This window comes from Malaclemys terrapin, chromosome 7 (assembly GCF_027887155.1).
Source record: "Malaclemys terrapin pileata isolate rMalTer1 chromosome 7, rMalTer1.hap1, whole genome shotgun sequence".
Classification (NCBI taxonomy): Eukaryota; Metazoa; Chordata; order Testudines; family Emydidae; genus Malaclemys; species Malaclemys terrapin.
In genome coordinates, this window is record NC_071511.1 from 13811829 (window position 1) to 13832801 (window position 20973).

Consider the following 20973-nt stretch of genomic DNA (forward strand, 5'->3'; position numbering starts at 1 on the left):
TCTGGGAATATGTTAACATGTGGTCCTGGAGAAGGTCCAAAAAACAGTCCTCATGTAAATTACAGAATACGGTAAAGAAGACTGCAGTAATAGGACACACATCTCTGATTTTCCTCTCAGCATTCCTCAGTCACAGCTCTCCAACCTGCAAATTGACCTTACTTGCAGTTTGCCAGCCCTCTCCACAAGCAGAACAGGGTCTTGCCCCTGCATCGTGGGTCACTAACAAGGGCTTGCCTTTCTTCATTGGCTCCATGACAAGCGCTCGTTTTGGCTTTCCAGCACAGCAGTCAGGTCTCTTCCGGTTCCCTGGCCCTTAGACAAAGCATTAAGTAAGACACTCCAATGTATTCCTACACAATACATAAGAAATTGAATGAAAATAACATTTTTTTATATTTTATTCTCATCCAAGACTTCACTAGTAAATCAGTAAGTGGGAAGAGAATAGAATGGATGCGGACGTTTGCCATTGAAGTATTGAAGTAAAAGTAGTTCAGGACCTCTGTAATCAGAACACAGAACTCAACCCACGCTAAGATTTATACTGGGAAAAAATAATGAACAGTACTGGGATTTTCTTCATAATCATCCTATGATTCTCAAGTACAGTAAGTGCAGTAAAGCTATATAAATGGAGTATGTCTACACTGGGCCTGATTGTCTTCTCCTATTGGTGTAAAAGAGGAGTAACTCCATTCACTCTATTGGGGTCACAGTGGTGCAGAACACTAAAAGAGGGAATCAAGGAGGGTGGAATTTTAATTTTTCTCCCCCTGTCAAGTCCTTTGCAGTAAATGTCAGGAAGCAGAAGTTATTTATGGATGTTAAAATTATGTTAATGGAGCAAATCTTTCAGTACTCAAGGGGCCACTGAGTACCATCCAGCCTGAGCTGTAAACAGAAGCCAGGGAATGGAAAGTCCACCAATGCCGACTAAAGTCAAGGAACAAGGAAAGTGGCTGTGTTCCATGCTCCTCCACTTCATTACAGCATTTGTTTGTGGGTTTTTGGGTTTGGTGAGGTGTTATTGGGGTTTGACTGCTGAGGTAGAGAACAATTGCTGTGTGTGGCACGTTTCTAAGTGGAAACGTGTCAGCTGGACAGGAACTATTGGCTGGGTCCCATCCCCCTCTGCAAGGCTTCAGTCTCTACCTGAGGGATGCGTTCCTTGGAAACGCTGCAAATTTAGACCCCCTTGAATTTTCTGAGCACTTCCCCTCCTTCCATACAGAACAGCAGTATTTGCTTAGTGTAGTTAGTATTCCATTCCTTCATTCCGTCAAGGATGTAAGGTAGGGTTACCATATTCAAACATTTAAAAAAGAGGACACTCCATGGGGCCCCAGTCCCGCCCCAACTCCGCCCCTTCCTCGCCCCCGGCCACACCCCAATCCCACCCCTTCCCCACCCCCATTCCAACCCCTTCTCCAAAGTCCCTGCCCCAACTCTGCCCCCTCCTCTGAGCACCCCGCATTCTCCCTCCTCCCTCCCACTCTGATCTTGGTTGGGGGTTACTAAGTGCTTCCCTGCTCCCCACTTGCCCTGAAGTCCCTGCAGCCTCTGCACCCCCTGCCTGTCCTGCCCCTGCGCCCCCCTGCCCCTGCAGCCTCTATGCCCCTGTGCCCCTGCCTGCCCTGTTCCTCCTCGCTCTGCAGCCTCTGCACCCCCCGCCTGCCCTGCCCCTGCACCCCACCGCCCCTGCCTGCCCTGCTTCTCCTCGCCCTGCAGCCCCTGCACCCCCCGGCCCCTGCAGCCTCTGTGCCCCCAGCTCCCCACTGGCCCTGCAGCCCCTGCACTCCCCACCCCTGCAGCCTCTGTGCCCCCGCGTGCCCTGCCCCTGCAGCCTCTATGCCCCTGCCTGCCCTGCTCCTCCTCGCCCTGCAGCCTCTGCACCTCCCTGCCTGCCCTGCTCCTCTTTGCCCTGCAGCCCCTGAACCCCCCCACCTGCCCTGCTCCCCCGCTCCCCCGGCAGCCTCTGTCTGGCGGGGGCTTCAGACGCTCAGCGGCGACCGGGTCAGCGCGGGTCCTTGCAGTCCCGGCACATGCCGCACTCCCCGCAGCCTCCTTCCAGCCGTGCAGGGTGACGGGGCTGCAGGAAGGGTCCCCCAGTGTCCAGAGATTCCCTGCCCGCGAGGGAGGCCAGAGTCACTGGCTGGGCCCGGCCTCCCCATGGTCCTGCAGGCTCGGCTGGGGCGCGCGGTCCGCCCAGCCTCCGGGGGCAGCAGCGGCCCCTTTGCCGCCTTCTGCGGCTGCGGCCACCCTTCCCCCGCCCGAGCTTGCTACAATGTAGCCGGGTGGCTGGGCTGCGCTGCGGACCCTGCAGGTCGTGCTGGGGCCGGGCGGACCCTGGCTTATGCTGCCTCCCTATTTCCCCGGACATGTTCGGCTTTTTGGCAATTGCCCCTGGATGGGGATTTGAGTACCAAAAAGCTGGCTATGTCCGGGGAAATCGGACGTATGGTAACCCTAATGTAAGGAGACCCCATGTGGGTGACTTGGGACTTGCCAGGCTGTGTTAGTCTGCTAGGTAGAGACCCAATAGCTATGGATCAGTCTGTGTCTAATAGCCTCAGTAAACCATCACTGCAATGCCGTATGGTCCTCTCACCTCCCTTGTGCAAGACAACACTATTAGTAGTGAACACTGCTCTCTGCCAGAAGACCCACACCTTCCAAAAATGGTAACTGCCCTTGCAATTACTTGTAAGCTCAATAGGTCTAATATGCCTAGTAGCACAGAATTATATTTATTTCCAGGATTGCATGATCAATCTATTGCAGCCCTTTAATGAGAACCAGGCAAGTGAGGGTGACTGTCAATGTGAAGTCTGATGCCACACACAGAAGCAATCAGTTCTGTACCATTTAATTCAGTAATAGCCAGTAATTTGCAGTGAGGCTGTATTGTTTTAACAAACAAGAACACTAATGAAATCTAGTGGCTTCTATCTGTTTGAATTTAGCAAGGTTACTGCTAATAGTTTTTTTTTTTAATTGTGTTTTAATCAGTTTTTTTGTGTTGTGCAGGGCCTGGAATGTATTGTTGGTGTGGGAAAAAATGCTAATAAATAAAATTAATTATTTTGTGGTTGGTCAATATTATTGATAGCTAAATGTCAACATACATGCATGAATATCTTTTATATGTTGTATGTTGCTGTAAGCTTGTAAAGATCTTTGGAACCCTTCAGGATGAAAAGTGCCATGTAAATGTAAACTATTATTAATAATAGAGGCTAGATCCTCGGCTGATGTTAAGCGGCTTAGCTCCCTAGACTTCATTTTACACCGGCTGATAATCTAATCTGTTGTTGTGGAAGTAATCCAGTTACACTATCTAAGACTCTATTCCACATTACTGCTTCTGGTGCAGCCTGAAACCAGGACCTATAGAAATGTGAAATTTACTTTCAAAATATTATGAAAACTTACTTTTCATATTTTGAACTTCAGTAAAGGTCCAGATTTGGCTCATTTTGAGTTTGCTGTAAAGGTTCAGGCCAGTTCTTAATGTATTCAAACTTGGTTAAATTCTAGTAGCCATGTTGCTTCCTCAACTATTTGAGCTCAAGTGCTCTTGTGAAAGTGATAATGATTGAAGTGCTGTGGTGGTGCCTTTAACAGAAGCTGAGAAAGAGCAAAACGTTCTTCTAGTGCTAGTGAGTTGTGAAGATGTTCTGCCTACGCCCTTCTAATCACCCGGCAATTGGAAATCAGAAACAGCTTACCAGTATGTACTGTGGGATAGAGAGAGAGAGGTTTCCCTGCAAACTGAAGTTCTAATTATATACTGTTGCGAAAGTCTTATTCCAAGAGTTCTGCTCTCTTGGGGCATAGTCTAACACTTCAAGCCCATGCATAAGTGTTTGCTGGATTGGGATTTTAGAAGGCCATCAGGGACCAAGTGAGGGATATGAGTCAATTCGATATGCTTCTAGACCTCACTCAGAAGCTGGTTCATAGGATGGTATTGATGGTAACTTCAGAGGCGGTCTACTAGATGAAGGAAGAGAGTTGTGCAATTTGTTTTTGCTAATAGAAGTAGAGTGAAGAGTTAAATAGATAGAGTACGAAAAAGGTGATCACTAGACCATTCCCCAATTCTCCACAAATGGGAGAATAAAGGGAATTGTATGTTGCTATTAGGGGTGTCAAGCAATATTGCCATTAATTGCATAAATCACAATTAATTGCGTGATTAATCACACTGTTAATAATAGAAAGCCATTTATTTATATATTTTTGACGTTTCTACATTTTCAAATATATTGATTTCAATTACAGCACAGAATATGAAGTGTACAGTGCTCATTTTATATTTATTTTGATTACAAGTATTTGCACTGTAAAATAACAAAAGAAATAGTATTTTTCAATTCACCTAATACAAGTACTGTAGTGCAATTTCTTTATCATGAAAGTTGAACTTACAAATGTCAAATTATGTACAAAAAAAACTGCATTCAAAAATAAAACATTGTAAAATTTTAGAGCCTATAAATCCATTCAGTCCTACTTCTTGTTAAGCCAATTGCTGAGACAAACAAGTTTGTTTACATTTGCAGGAGATAATACTGCCCGGTTCTTGTTTACAATGTCACCTGAAAGTGAGAACAGGTTCTCATGTCACTGTTGTAGGCAGAATCGCAAGATATTTATGTGCCAGATGCACTAAAGATTCATATGTCTCTTCCTACTTCAATCACCATTACAAGCAACATGCATCCATGCTGATGATGGTTCTGCTTGATAAGAATCCAAAGCAATGCGTACTGACACATGTTCATTTTCATTCTCTGAGTCAGATGCCACCAGCATAAGGTTGATTTTGGTGGTTTAGATTCTGTAGTTCCGCATTGGAGTGTTGCTCTTTTAAGATTTCTGAAAGCATGCTCTACACCTTGTACCTCTCAGATTTTGGAAGGCACTTCAGATTCTTAAACCTTGGGTCGAGTGCTGTAGCTATCTTTAGAAATCTCAAATTGGTACCTTCTTTGCATTTTGTGAAATCTGTAGTGAAAGTGTTCTTAAAATGAACAACATGTGCTGGGTCATCATCCGAGACTGCTATAACATGAAATATATGGCAGAATGTGGGTAAAACAGAGCAGGGGATGTACAATTCTCCCCCAAGGAGTTCAGTCACAAATTTAATTAAGGCATTATTTTTTTAACGCGTATCATCAGCATGGAAGTATGTCCTCTGGAATGATGGCCAAAGCATGAAGGGGTATACAAATGTTTAGTATATCTGGCATGTAAATACCTTTCATTGCTGGCTACAAAAGTATCATGCAAATGCCTGTTCCCACTTTCTGGTGACATTGTAAATAAGAAGAGGGCAGCATTATCTCCTGTAAATGTAAACAAACTTGTTTGTCTTAGAAATTGGCTGAACAAGAAGTAGGACTGAGTGGATTTGTAGGCGCTAAAGTTTTACATTGTTTTGTTTTTGAGAACAGTTATATAACAAAAAAAAATCGACATTTGAAAGTTGCACTTTCACGACAAAGAGATTGCACCACAGTACTTGTATGAGGTAAATTGAAAAATAATATTTCTTTTGTTTATCATTCTTACAGTGCAAATATTTGTAATAAAAATAATATACACTTTGATTTCAACTACAACACAGAATACAATATAAATGAAAATGTAGAAAAATATCCAAAATATTGAATAAATTTCAATTGGTATTCTATTGTTTAACAGTGCAATTAAAACTGCGATTAATTAATCACGATTAATTTTTTGAGTTAATCACGTGAGTTACCTGCAATTAATCGACAGCCCTAGTTGCTATGGCATTTTGTGTATTTGTTCTGGATATCTTTTAAAAGGTTACTGTGTTTAGGAATTATCATTTATAAGAGTAATAATAACCCAGCAAGTCTGTGGTTAGTGAAGTAAATTGTGCCACATTCTTGGGTAGCTGATGAGTTGTGGATTCACCTCAAGCTGCAAAGCCTACTTGAGTTACTTGAAAAGAGCTACGTGGCCCTTTGAGATGTAATATTCACTCAGCCTTTACTCTCAATTGACTCTTAAGCAAATTGAAATAATTGAGATGTATGTACCTCTTGTGTATAGGGTCAAAGTAGATGTGCAGTGCGTTGTGTTGTGTAAGTTGCAAGTAAGGCAAAAATACAATAGTACATCATTGTTTTCTGATAAATGAAACTCATGTTAGTGGTTCTAGCCACTATATATTATCCCCTACAGTTTGTACAGGACTGGACCTGATGGTGAATCTAGGCCATTGCCATGACAATATAAATCACTGGAACTTCATTCTTTTATGTAATTTTGTTCAGACCTCCCTCCTAGTTGTAACATCGCAAACAGGGGGAACTGGTTTATTTTTAGGTGTGTAAGTTAATAAGACAACAAATAACTAAAATGTACTAAAACCCTCCATTTATTTTTCTTTTCTACTTTTTTTTGGAAGCAATAACTAAAAACATTTTGCACTTCCTTTTATGTGAGAATCTTAAAACACATTACAAACATTGTTTTATGACCTGTAGTAGGCCCATGAGGTAGGAACAGTTAGTCCTGTACTTTGACTGTAAGTACAGGACTAACTGTTCCTACCTCATGGGCCTACTACAGGGACAGGGACCATCTTTTTGTTCTGTGTTTGTACAATGCTCTAACAAAATGGGATCCTGGTTTCTGACTGGGGCTCTGCCGCACTACAAATTATAAATAATCATAATAAATTTCTGGAGCTTGGACCATCTTGTCATTATGTGTACCAAGCTTTAGTGTAATGGGCACCAAATCCTTGACTGGAGTATTAGGTATTAATGTAATATAAATAATAAATACTAATACTTTTACTCATTTTGCAGATGGGTAAACTGAGACACAGAGAGATTTGAGTAAGCTACATAATTCAAACAGCAAGTCCAAGCTAGAGCTGAGAGTAGAGAACAGCCATGTTAACTCAAAGTGCTGTGTTCTGATCACTAAACCAAACTCTCTTCTCCATTAGACCAAACTAGACAATGAATGAAGTATGTCGATAAATTATTATTTTTCTTGAATGCAATTATTTTGTCAAACCAGAGATTGCACAAATTCTGTTGCTTTCTGATACAATTTTGTATTAATTTGCTTTGCAGTACTCATTGTTTCTGTTACATTAATGAAACAATATAAGTTCCATTTTGTTGGCTAAATTAGCAATTTCCAATCCCAGCACCCAGAACCAAAAACTGAGTTACCTTAGTTGAGAGATTCCCCAATTCTGGTCCACTGACAATTTGGTGGTGTCTATTAAGAGTAGGCTAGTTACCTGAAGAGTAGGCATGTCTTCCTTATTTCTAGCTGCTAAATTACATCAAAAGAAATAAAAATGCATTACATGCCTTCCTAAGTTTAGTTTCCCCATGTACAGAGTTGCTGTAGTTGCCACATAGGTATTATATCATCATGAATGAGAGTGGAGGTGGTAAACAGGACAATTTCTCTAGTGGGATGTTGTTCACACTATAATAATAATAATAATAATTAATGTAATAAAAAGTTTAAGAACCCCTGACTTAGATCATAAACTGTTGAGGTTAGCACATCTGTGATGCCTGGAAAACATGAAAGATTAAATAGATGTACTGTGCATTCTTGAGTGGAACTAATGCAATGGAGTATTGTTTAGGAAGCTAGCAATATGTCAGGATGCTGGGCTTTTCTCTACAGTGTGTTTATGTAGGATTTGCTACAACTGCAATACTTGCAGGGTTATGTATTATGTGTTCATTTTCTATGCTGAGTATAAGTTTGCTCTGGTAAAAGTTGAAGCAATACTTGAGAAAGTGTCTGCCATATGTTAAGATTGTGTGAATTTAAATCCTGTTGGGATTACAGTTTGTTTTTTGTTTGTTTTTTTTAAATGCATCTTTGTTGGCTAACTTCTCACTCCCAATTGCCTTTAGCATCCTCAAATATGCTGCATTTCCTTAAAACATTTCAGTAGTTCCTTTTTGGTTGAAGAAGAAAAATAAACAGTACATTGTCTGATTTTTCATTAAATTCATGAGTGCATGTAGATAGTCACATGACTAGAAAATCTTGGTATCTGTAATTGATAAAGAGAAGGCGTAACTCTGCTGCTGCTGGGCATGACTGTGTGTCTGTGCTGTCATTCAAACAAGTTAGATGACAGCACAGTAGATATTGTTAGTCTCAATGGGCTAGATCATCCCCCACCATCCATATCAGAGGTTCTCAAACTGTGGTCCGTGGACCACCAGTGGTCTGTGAGCTCCATTTAGGTGGTCCGTGGATAGTTCCCTCTAAGGTCCGCGCCTGGGCAGCCGCACATGAGAGAATGAAGGGCCACCCACCTAATTAGGTGTGGCACTACTAACTAGGTGTTTAGACCCTGAAGAAGATACACATGTAAGGTGAGGTGGTGGCCTTGGGAAGAATAGGGGGTAGGTGGGAGGGGGCAGTGGGGTGAGAAGAGAGCATGGGGGGAATTTGGGATGTGCAGACCTGCGGTAGCCAGAGAAAGAGGCAACTTTCCCCAGCTCCAGGGTTGCGGCTGCCTGGGAGAGACAGCCCTCCTTCCCAGCCTGAGCTCTGTGACTGCTGTGGTGGGGGAGAGATCCCCGTCCTTCCCAGCCCCAGATTGGGGGCTGTTGCAGTGCGGGAGAGAGGGAGAGACCTCCCCTCCTTCCCAGCCCCAGCTTTGGGGCTGCTGTGGCGGGGGAGAGAGGGCACATCCATTGCATTAGAAAGGTAAGACTATCGATATTAAAATATGAGTTGTGTGCTTTTATTTGTAGAACAAAGAATGTTTATTATTATTAAGTTTGGTTTTTTATATAGCGCTTTTATCCATTACAGTAGTTAGCTAACGGTACAAACAACATTTGGAAAGATCATTAAGTGGTCCGCCGAGACCCTCAGCAATTTTCAAGTGGTCCACACACACAAAAAAGTTTGAGAACCACTGATCCATATGATTTTAGAGGATTCAGATCTGCTTCGTCTACATGGGATGATGGTTTTATGCCATCACTTCCTTCCATTCCATTTCCCCATGGAATACACTCTGGATGCTCTGTACAGATAGGGAGGAGAAGGAGATAGGTGTGTTGGGCTCCTTATGCAGCCCCATCTTGCCAGAAATCATAAGGAAGGAATACACCTTAAGAGACTAAATAGACCAAAAAAATAAAATAAAAAAGCCCTAGATCTTCATCCTAACTGACATGACCACACTCCCCCTTCCCCCCCCCCCACACACACACTTCCAAGAGTGGGACAGGGACTGGTGCTCAACAAAAAAGCCTGGAAGCTTCTACTGAAAACGTATTGCCATGGCTGAGAAGCATTGTGAAGGCACTGTGACTCCACAGAGAGACCTGCATGTTTGGTGGGGGTCCAATCCCATCCCTGGCTGGGACAAAATGGTAGGAATTGAAAGAATTCTTTCTCCCTGTTAGAAACAGCCAGATATCATGTTCTCATCAGATATCCGTGCTGATTAGGCCTCAACTGGAGAACTGTGTCCAGTTCTGGGCACCACATTTCAGGAAAGACGTGGACAAATTGGAGAAAGTCCAGAGAGAAGCAACAAAAAAGATGAAAGGTCTAGAAAACACGACCTATGAGAGAAGATTTGAAAAAAAATGGGTTTGTTTCATCTGGAAAAGAGAGGGTGGACATGATAACAGTTTTTAAGTACATAAAAGGTTGTTACAAGGAGCAGGAAGAAGAATTGTTCTTCTTAACCTCTGAGGATAGGACAAGAAGCAATGGGCTTAAATTGCAGGAGGGAGGTTTAGGTTGGACATTAGGAAAAACTTCCTAACTCTCGGGGTGGTTAAGCACTGAAATAAATTGCCTAGGAAGGTTGTGGAATCTCCATCATTTGAGATTTTTAAGTGCAGGTTAGACATACACCTGTCAGGAATGGTCTAGATAATACTTAGTCATGAGTTCAGCGGATTGTACCAGATGACCTCTTGATGATCCTTCCAGTTCTAAGATTCTATGGTTCTACGTTTGTGTGTGTTATATCTAAACTAGTTAGAGGGACTTTCTTATTTCAAAGGATGCTAATTAAGATATTGTGGGGATTTTGTTTTTATCAGTGTTGCAAACAAGGCTAATTTTTCAATGGATATCAAAATATAAACACACATGAAATGGAGGAAATACATTTGAAACACAAAAAATACAGTGATACAGTGCTAGTCATGTGAGATCAACATGTTATTTTCTTAACATTTCGTTCCTTTTGATTAATTCCTTTCCTTATAGGTTTTCTCATATTGATGTGTGATAGAGAACCATTTATCATATATATTAGATGTCTCTTTCCAACGTGGTTCTTGAATTTTAACTTTAAAAATATCACCTCTTTACACAAGCAACATTTTCTTTTTCTGACATGACTGGCTTGGAACATGTTTTAAGATTTTTAATCCAATATCTCCCTACTTCAAACACCATTAATTGAAGCCAGTCATTTTCCATATACTCCATTTACTGTATCTATCAATAATCACACTGGGATTTTTTCCCCTTTAATTTGACTTTAAACCCTAAAACATTTCTATGCAGGGTCAGAGGCTGGGTGGACACTAATGAGAACTGTATGGATGCATGCTGCATCTTCAATGAATGCTTTGTTGTCTATTCAGAATGGATTGAATTGTGCTCCAATTTCAGAAACACTCCACTGGTTTCATGGTGCTACATCATGAAGAACTGACAGGATTTATTGACATGGATGTGCAGATAATCCATATAGAAATTCCCATGGTCAAGTTTACTTACCATGAGTTCTGTTCTGAAATAGGAATGAGAAAAAGTGAGATACTTGGGCTCTGATTAAATCAACACTAGGTGAAATGTGCATGTTTCCTACCCGGCTGGGATTTAGGGAAATGCTGGAAGGTTTAATAAATGGAAGAACAATTATTTGCTGATGCCCTATCTGACTGTAACACCCTTTGAGAGAAAAGTGCTAGGATTGGGGAAGCTTTGAATGCACTGCATCTTTGAAATGAAAATTAAGAGAAATGAGAGCCAATAGATGGGGTGTCATCTTCTGGAGAGCCACAGACTTTCATAAACAACTGGCTTTTATTAAAGAAAATAACAACACTCTCTAAATAGTCATTCATTACTAGTTTAATTAGAAATGTAGGTTTGGGATGCACCTTCAAAAGTCATCAAGTCCAGGCCCCTGCACTGTGATAGGACCAAGTAAACCTAGACCATTCCTGACAGGTGTTTGTCCAACCTGTTCTTAAAAACCTCCAATAATGGGACGTTGGAAGCCTCCCTTGGAAGCCTATTCCAGAGTTTAACTACTCTTATAGTTAGAAAGTTTTTTTCTAATAGCTCACCTAAATCTCCTTGCTGCAGATTAAGCCCATTACTACTTTTCCTACCTTAGATGGACATAGAGAACAATTCATCATCGTCCTCTTTACAAAATCCTTTAACATATTTGAACTCTATCATTAGGTCTTTCCTCAGTCTTCTTTTCTCTAATTTAAACATGACCAGTTTTTTTTTTAACCTTTCCTCATAGGTCAGGTTTTCTAAACTTTTTATTATATTTGTTGCTCTCCTCTGGACTCTTTCCAATTTGTCCACATCTTTCCTAAAGCACCCAGACTGGAACATAATACTCCAGCTAAGGCCTCACCAGTGCTGAGTAGAGTGGGACAGTTACCTCCTGTGCCTTACATATGACACTCCTTTAATACATCCCAGAAAGCTATTAGCCTTTCACACAACTGCATCACGTTGTTGACTCGTATTCAATTTGTAATCCACTAGAACCTCCAGATCCTGTTCAGCAGTACGACCGCCTAGCCAGTTACTCACCATTTTGTGGTTGTGTGATTTAATTTTCCTTCATAAGTTATGTACTCTGCACTTATCTTTATTGAATTTCATCTTATTGATTTCAGACCAATTCGTCAAGGTCATTTTGAATGTTAAACCTGTCCTCCAAAGTGCTTTCAACCCCTCCCAGCTTGGTGTCATCTGCAAATTTTATAAGCATATTCTCCATTGCAATATGCAAGTCATTAATGAAAATATTGAATAGTACCAGACCTATGCCTGACTCCTGCAGGACCCCAGGAGATACACACTCACAGTTTGACACTGCACCATTGATCACTGCTGTTTGAGTATGGTCCTTTAAACAGTTGTACACCCACCTTAGAGCAATTTCATCTAGACCACATTTTCCTACTTTGCTAATTAGAATGTCGTGGAACTGTGCCAAAAGCTATACTAAAATCAAGATGTCTACATCTTCTCTTCTGCATACTAGGCCAGTAACCCTGACAGAGAAGGAAATTAGGTTGGTTTGACATGTGATTTGTTCTTGATATGCTGGCTATTCCTTATCCTATTATCCTCTAGGTGTTTACAAACTGATTGTTTAATAATTTATTCCAATATTTTCCAGGATATAAAATTTATACAGACTGGGCTATAATTCTCCAGGTCCTCCTTGGTCCTCTATATTTGCCCTATTCCAGTCTTCTGGGACCTCACCTATCATCCATACGTTCTCAAATTAATTACTAATAGTTCCAAGATTGCTTCAGCTAGTTCCTTAAGTACCCTGGAATGAATTTTGTCAAGCACTGCTGACTTGAATTCATCTAATTTATCTAAATATTCTTTACCCATTTTTTCCCTGATTTGGCTTATGTTAATTCCCCCTTGTTGCTAATATTGATTGTGTGGAGCATCTAGTCACCATTAACGATTAATCTCTATCCTTGTCTTTTTTTTATCAAAGACCACTCCCTTTCTTGAATTTTCAGTATATAGCAGAGACATTGAATGGCTGGGTAACATAACTGCAGCTATATCTCATTAAAGGGTGGGGGACGGACAATTTTGATTGCTAGTGAAAGGAAAGATCACCATTTTGTAATATAATTCAAACTGCATATACACAAAAAATGGAATTGAGGTTAAATGCTAAGGGCTGGTCTACACTAAGCCCCCAGTTCGAACTAAGATACGCAACTTCAGCTACGTGAATAACGTAACTGAAGTCGAAGTATCTTAGTTCGAACTTAAAGGTACTTACCGCGGGTCCACACACGGCAGGCAGGCTCCCCCGTTGACTCTGCCTACTCCTCTCGTGGAGCAGGATTGATGGCGAGCACTTCCGGGATCGATTTATCGCATCTAGACAAGACGCAATAAATTGATCCCAGAAGATTGATTGCTTGCCGCCGAACCAGCAGGTAAGTATAGACGTACCCTAAGAAGGAACATCTGCCTTGTAAATACAGACCATACAAGTCTTCCAAATAACCTCATACATTTTCCCCTGCTTCTCTTTCTGAATGTGATCTCATCTAATGAAAACCATCTGCAACAGAAATGCTAGAGAGCAGTGATGCCTAATGGACAGAGTATTGTACTGGTCTTTGGGGACCATGGTTCTACTTCCAGCTCCACCACTGGCCTGTGGGCTTACCTTGGATAAGTCACTTTAACCGCTCTGTGCTTCAGTTTCTCCATCTGTAAAAAGAGAATAATGACACTGATTTCCTTGGTAAAGTGCTTTGAGACCTACCTATAAAAGCCCTTTATGATAGCTAGGTATACTATTATTTGTTAACTTCTGGGTTCACAGCTGGAGTGGCCTTCCATTGCTGTAGACTTACTCACTGATGTTAGACTAATATCAACCAAGCTTTTTGTGTGTTCAGGCAAGTGCCCAATATCAGTTGTAACAATTAGAACTGATAATTCTTTAGTTAAAATAATTATTTAAAGGAATAAAAACAAAGCTTTAAACTCTGTGGGTTCCTTCCTGACATCCAAGATTTTTCTGATATTTATTTCCATGTATTAAGGATGGCCTACTGAAAACCTTAGGCTCTGGGACAAATTTTAAAACCTCCACATCTAATCCAAAAATATGATTGCTAGTCCATCCTGAACAAATCTTCATGGAAGAAATAGTACCAGTGAACCAGATACCAGGATTATAGGCATGGTATAAAAATCAGAATAAGTGGACTGTGAACTCTCTTCTTTTCCTAAAGCCCCGACCACCTCAGACCTCTCAAACCACCTCAAAAAGTCCCCTGAAATATTGGTCCCCTGCAGTAAGGAAATCAAGCTATTTCAGAACACAGGTGAAATGAACTTCAAAGTTAAGGTCAGTGCATGGAACAGTTTCTAACACTTTTTAACTAAGAGGCTTGTGAACTTGTCACTGTGGCAAACAATATCAAATGTATAGGCAGGTCCCAAACAATTTAGGGCTTCATAAATAAAAATGAATACGGATTATGCAAAACCTTCATTGGAGTAATAGCGCAGCAATTTTTCTTCAGGAGTTACCACAGTTTTTAGTCTATGACCCTGTGTGTGGTGTATGAAAATAGATCTCTTCATGTACCTATTATATATGAATGTTAATTGTTGGTTATTATTCCTTTTATTATTAATTGTATAAATGTGGCCTGATTCTGCGAGGTACTGCTAAGCACAATCAGCTCTCAAAAGTTGATGAGAATTGAGGGCTGCCAGCACCTCACAGGATTGAGCCCTGTGTGCTTTCCACAGATTGAGAGTATGCCAATGCTTTTTTTTATAATCTTTGTGAGATCTTTTTATAGACATAAATACCATGGGTCAGGAAAAGCACAGATGCAGTGATCTTATGATATTTTCCAGTATAATCAAGTTTAATGACATTTGAAAGAGCTAACTGGACTGAGGATAAGTATGATAGGCTGACATATGGCAAAGTAGATATGGGCTTACCGCCTACTGCTTGCATTCATGTTTGATCTAAGAAGTATAGAAGGAAATCTGCCTAATGAGAATATTTGATTCCAGCTTGTTTTGCATCTTTATTTCATCTGGGAGAGACCTTCTCTTGAGCAGCGAGTGGTTCTCCCAGCTGAAAATTGGTATCTATCACTTTATGAGTTCAGCGAGAAGTAGGTGTTTTGAAAATCCATTAACGTGCAAATAGTTATATGCATCTGTAGCACATAGGTGCGTACTCTGCACCCTGCTGACTTAACAGTTTAAATAAAAAAGCATGCCAGTGTTCTATGAATAATAGTTAATTGGACAAAACACTTTTGCTGATATTTGAATTACTATAGATGAGTTCATGTCAAGGACTTAAAGTTTTGAGAAAGCTCTTATTTTGTATCTGGATACACTGGTGTTTTGTCAAATAGTGTGAAAAAGCATCTGAATTTGTGTTAGCAGAGTGAATGAGAAAATAAGTAATACTGGAAAGGAAATGGATACCTTCTCTTGTGTATAATAGCTCGCTATGTCTGATTGCATGGTTATCTGTCAGTCTCCATTGATGAACACATGTGTATGTAGTAAAGGTTCATTACATTTACACTATAAGGGCCAGCTCCTCAGCTGGTAGAAATTGCATAGTTCCTCTGCTGATAAGGGAGCTAAGCCAATTTATAGCCGGAAGAGGATCTGGCTAAAAAACTCTATCCTGCACAGACCACTATGTAGAATATCCCACTAGCTTATCAAGAAGTTAGGAAGATTCTGAGTCTGAGTTTCAGGAGACACCCTCCCTTTTTGTTTGGACTTCCTTTCTTTTTTTCCATACACTGGACTGACGTGCATGCAGTTATTCAGTTTCTTGTTTTCAGAATTTGAGATGGGCCTGTGGGTGATTTCTTTCAAAACATATCCTACCAGTGATCAGAAACTCTCCTGAGTAGTGGTGCCAGGATCTCACAAACTCTCAGAAGGGAAGAGCGGGAGCTTCTAGAGGGAGAGTCATTTGTGCTATTACCTAGTTGGGAAATACAAAATGATTATAGCTGCTGTATTTCCATATATATATAAATTAGGGCTGTCAATCACAGTTAACTCACGTGATTAACTCAATAAAATGAATCACGATTAACCGCACTTATAACAATAGAATTGATATTTATTAAATATTTTTGGATGTTTTTCTACATTTTCAATACTGATTTCAATTACAGCATAGAATAGAAAGTGCATAGTGCACATTTTATATTATTTTTTATTACAAATACATGCACTGTAAAAATGATAAACAAAAGAAATAGTAGTTTGCAATTCACCTCATATAAGTACTGTAGTGCAATCTCTTTATCATGAAAGTGTAACTTACACATGCAGATTTTTTTTGTTACATAACTGCACTCAAAAACAAAACAGTGTAAAATTTTAGAGCCGACAAGTCCACCCAGTCCTACTTCTTATTCTGCCAATCGCTAAGACAAACAAGTTTATTTACATTTACAGGAGATACTGCTGCCTGCTTCTTATTTACAGTGTTACCTGAAAGTGAGAACAGGTGTTTGCATGGCACTTTGGTAGCTGGTGTTGCAAGGTATTTACTGCCAGATATGTTAAACATTCGTATGCCTCTTCATGCTTCGGCCACCATTCCAGAGGACATGCTTCCATGCTGATGATGCTCGTTAAAAAAATAATGTGTCAATTCAATTTGTGACTGTACTCGTTGGGGGGAGAATTGTATGTCTCCTGCTCTGTTTTACCTGCATTCTGCATATATTTCATGTTATAGCAGTCTTGGATGATAACCCAGCATATGTTCATTTTAAGAACACTTTCACAGCAGATTTGACAAAACGCAAAGAAGGTACTGATGTGAGATTTCTAAAAATAGCTACAGCACTCAACTCAAGGTTGAAGAATCTGAAGTGCCGTCCAAAATGTGAGAGGCAGATGTGTGGAACATGCTTTTTAAATCTTAAAAGAGCAACACTCTTTTGCGGAAACTAGAGAACCCAAACCATCAAAAAAGAAAATCAATCTTCAGCTGGTGGCATCTGACTCAGATAATGAAAATGAACATGCGTCAGTCTGCACTGATTTGGATCGTTATCAAGCAGAGCCCATCACCAGCATGGAAGCATGTCCTGTGGAATGGTGACTGAAGCATGAAAGGACATATGAATATTTAGCGCATCTGGCATGTAAATATCTTGCAAGGCCAGCTACAACAGTGCCATTCGAGTGCCTGTTCTCACTTCCAGGTGCCATTTTAAACAAAAAGCATTATCTCCAGGCAGCATTATCTCCTGCAAATTATAACCAACCTTGTTTGTCTGAATGATTGGCTGACCAAGAAGTAGGACTGAGTGGACTTGTAGGCTCTAAAGTTTTACACTGTTTTATTTTTGATTTAATGTAAATGCAGGGGGTTAGGTTCCAAGGAAATTTTTTTGGAGCAGACAAAAGGCATTATGTACTGTACTGTACTGTACTGTGGTGGGGAGGTGCCCTGGCTTATCCCTGGGGGGAGGTCTGGGGGTGCAGGGTCTAGGAGGGAGTTAGGTACGGGAGGGCGCTCAGGGTGGGGGTGCAGGAGGAGGCTCAGGACTGGGGCAGGCAGGAGGTGCAGAGCAGTTACCTGGGGCAGCTCCTGTTTGGTGCAGGGGGTGTGCAGGTGGCTCTGCACACCGCAGCACAGTCCCTATGGCCGTGATTCTGGGAGCTGCCCCCCTCCCCTCCCCAGCAGGCAGGGCCACCTGGAACGCAGGGACTTTAGGGGCTGCAGGGCCCTGGGCTAAGGGGGCCCCGGGGACCCTGGACTGCAGCTCTAAAGCCCCTTTCGGAATGCAGCCCTGCGAGCACGGGCCAGAGGACTCAGGAGGAGCAGGGCAGCCGCGCAGCCAGCTGCCGGAGAGAAGCGGCGCTTTCCCCTTCAAAGCCAGCCAGAGATCCCCTAAAGCCCCTGTGTTCCAGGTGGCTCTGCCTGCAGGGGTGGGGGTGGGGAGCTTCCCTGCTCACTCGCTCTCTCCCTCCCTCCCAGAAAGTCCTAAGCGCCACCAAACAGCTGTTTGGCGGGGGTGGGGGGAGCGCTGGGAGTAGGGTTACCATTCGTCCGGATTCCCCCAGACATGTCCGGCTTTTAGAGTTAAAAATAGTGTCTGGGGGGAATTTGTAAATGTCCGGACTTCCCCCCCCCCCCCCATGCAGAGCTAACAGGGCAGCCGGCCGGATGGCGCCATTTACATGGGGCTCCGACAGCCAGAGAGAGCCCCTCCTCCACTTCCCCCTCCTCTCCCCTGCAGCTGAGAGCACTCCTTCCCTCCCTGCATTCGCAGATCACCAGCCAGCCGTTCGCACCAGCAGTCTGGAGCTCCTCCCCCTGCTTCTCCTCCCAGGCACACTGGTCTGAGCGGCAGGCTAAGGGGGCCAGGGGGTCGGAGAAGGGGCAGGGAGGTTCTGGAGCGGGCAGTCAAGAGACAGGGAGCGGGGGGGGGTGTCGGGAGTTCGGGGGGGCTTTCTGAAGGGAGGTGGATAAGGTTTTGGGCAGTCAGGGTACAGGTAGGGGGTAGGGTCCGGGGGGGCAGTTAGGAGCAGGGGTCCCAGGAGGGGGCAGTCAGGGGACAAGGAGCGGGGAGGGGGGGGTTGGGAGTTGTGGAGGGGCTGTCAGGGGGCAGGAGTGGGGAGAGGGATCGGAGCAGTCAATGGACAGGAAGCAGAGGGGTTTAGATGGGTCGGGAGTTCTGGGGGGGCTGTCAGGGGGTGGGGAGTGGTTGGATGGGGCGTGGGAGTCCCAGGGGTCTGTCTGGGGGTGTGGATAAGGGTTGGGGCAGTCAAGGGACAGGTAAGGGGTAGGGTCCTAGGGGGCCAGTTAGGATGGGGGGAGGGTCTCAGGAGGGAGCAGTCAGGGGACAAGAGGCAGGGAGGCTTAGGTAGGGGGTGGAGTCCTGGGGGGCAGTTAGGGGCAGGGGTCCCAGGAGGGGTCAGTCAGGGGACAAGGAGTGGGGGGAGGGTTGGGGGTTCTGAGTGGGGTGGGAAGTGGGAGGGACGGGGCGGGGCTAGGGCAGGACAGGGGCGGGGCTAGGACGGGGCTCCTCCCGTCCTCTTTTTTGCTTGCTGAAATATGGTAATCCTAGCTGGAAGGGAGGGAGGAAGGGAAGGGGAGGAGGCGGAGAAGAGGAACTTGTGCAATTCTCCCTTGTAAAGTCAGCCAAATGACGTTATAAAGGAGCATTGCACAATTTTAAGCGAGCATGTTCCCTAATGGAGCAGCGACGCAAGTTCGAAACAATCTTAAGCGGCAGGACGTTCAATGAGGAGTTACTGTAGCCAGTACTGTACAAACTCATAGAAAGTCACAGTTTCTGCCTCTAAAAGCTTGCATTTTAAAGGGGAAAGGAGAAGATTTTCAAAGGCACAAAGGGTAGTTAGGTGCCCAACTCCAGTTCAAAATCACTGAGAATTGGGCATCCTAGTCTCTTAAATGCTTTTGACCCCCCCAAGTCCCCAATACATTATCACAACGATTATTGTACTGCACACTTGCATAATAAGACTCTAGCCTAACACATACACACACACCTTTCTTTGTAAGCTGCTTAACTTTGCTTCTTAAAGATTCTAAGCATGATATGAAAAATATATTAGTGAATTTGCCATACACCAGAGGTCTAATAAATAAGCTATGTCATTTTTCTTCCACTCCCTGGCCGATTTAAGAAAGAGATTGTTCTCCTCACTACTTTTCTTTTATCTCCCCTCTTTCTCGTGTTTCTGCATTATGTTTCCTCTTTCAGTCTGTGGCAGTAGCACTAGATGCTGATTAGTCGGTAGTCAGTCCATCCCAAGGCAGAAATTTTAAGATCATTTCCTCAGGTTCTTTATTGTCTGCCCTGTTCATTTCCTTGTACTTGTGTTTCAGGTTAGCCAATTATATGCAGTTATTTTTATGATTCTTGCCCAGCTTTACTAGCCTTAATATCTTTTCTTCTTCATTTCCAGTAACATAAACCGTCTCTGTAATCTAGTCAGAGCTGAAGTTCATAAAAGGAATCCCTTAAGCTGACAGTGTGAAACGAACAATCAGCCCACAGTCGCATGCAAAAGAAAAAGAAGAGGAATTTTTATGGGAACTAAGTAAAAGCAAGTCATCATGACTGGCGTGGTGATGCTGTTACATTACATGCTGCTGCCAAGGGGGAAGTTACCAGGATTTGTGTCCATTTTGGGCTCTCATTTCCATTTTTCTATTTGTTGGGGATCCCAAATTTTGGCTGCCTAGGCAGTGGGGAACAGAAATCTTAAAGAGAAGACTGGCCTGAGATGTGATCCCGTAAAACCAGGATTTGACGGATCAGGCCATTTATTTCCAACTGGGTGCGGTGGGTGACCAGTAACTACCTAGCCCTATTCAGCAACTTTTTCTGATTCAAGGATAATCTTGTTGTTCTTCATCTTAGTGTTAGCTGTTTGTTAGTATTGTGCCAAATCATACAAACCTTTAATACATAGGAGTTTTCAGAATTTGGCCCACTATTATTTATTATTATGGTTGTCTCAAAGTTGCTGCAATGGTGTTTTAGAAAAAGGAATGTAGAGAAAGATAACAAGTCCAGACATTAAAACATGAGCTTTCCTATGCTTAACTGTTTGAGGTCCACACACAGTTAAAGGTCGCCATGACCAGCAAAATAAATTCCCTTATTTCAAATTCAGTTCCTGGTTCGACTTTGTTACACTCCAAATAAATACTAAATTAGTCCCTGAAAGTTACAATTCAGAGTAAAGGAGCAGACCCTTATTATACCTTTAGGAACAATAAAAAAATAAGAACATTGAATATAATTTGAGTGTAATTTAAAATGGATGTTGGAAGGCAGCACCAATCCGCTGGAAGCATCTAATTGAACTTCATCTTCTAACAGCAGAAAGATGATGATATAGAGTAGGAATAAACTTTCTTAAAAAACCTTACAGCAATGTTGAAAATGTATGAGATAAAGTGTCAATTTACAGTTTTCTTGCCTTGTTCTCTGTAAAAGATTGTAAGGGATGAGTGGTATTTTATCATTATTTAATGAGGCCTCAGTTCCAATCCTGATATTATGATAGTTCCTATGGGTTCCAGTCAGGATTGTAGCACCATTTTGTTACGTGCTGTACAAACACACAAGGCCCAGTCCCTGCTCCAGA

The 20973-nt window shown here is 42.4% G+C and overlaps 1 protein-coding gene across 4 annotated transcripts in view; it reads left to right on the top strand.

Annotated features, from left to right (window-relative positions):
* The window catches only part of LOC128840976 (contactin-4), a 654212-nt gene that overhangs the window by 160519 nt on the left and 472720 nt on the right, over nucleotides 1-20973 (top strand). The window contains exon 1 of one of the 4 annotated variants that reach the window (XM_054035597.1): nucleotides 14115-14176. The exons of the other annotated variants lie outside the window; for them this stretch is intronic. The gene's annotated coding sequence lies outside the window, so the exon portion shown is untranslated. Of the gene's footprint in view, nucleotides 1-14114; nucleotides 14177-20973 lie in introns of those variants that run through there. 4 annotated transcript variants of the gene reach the window in all.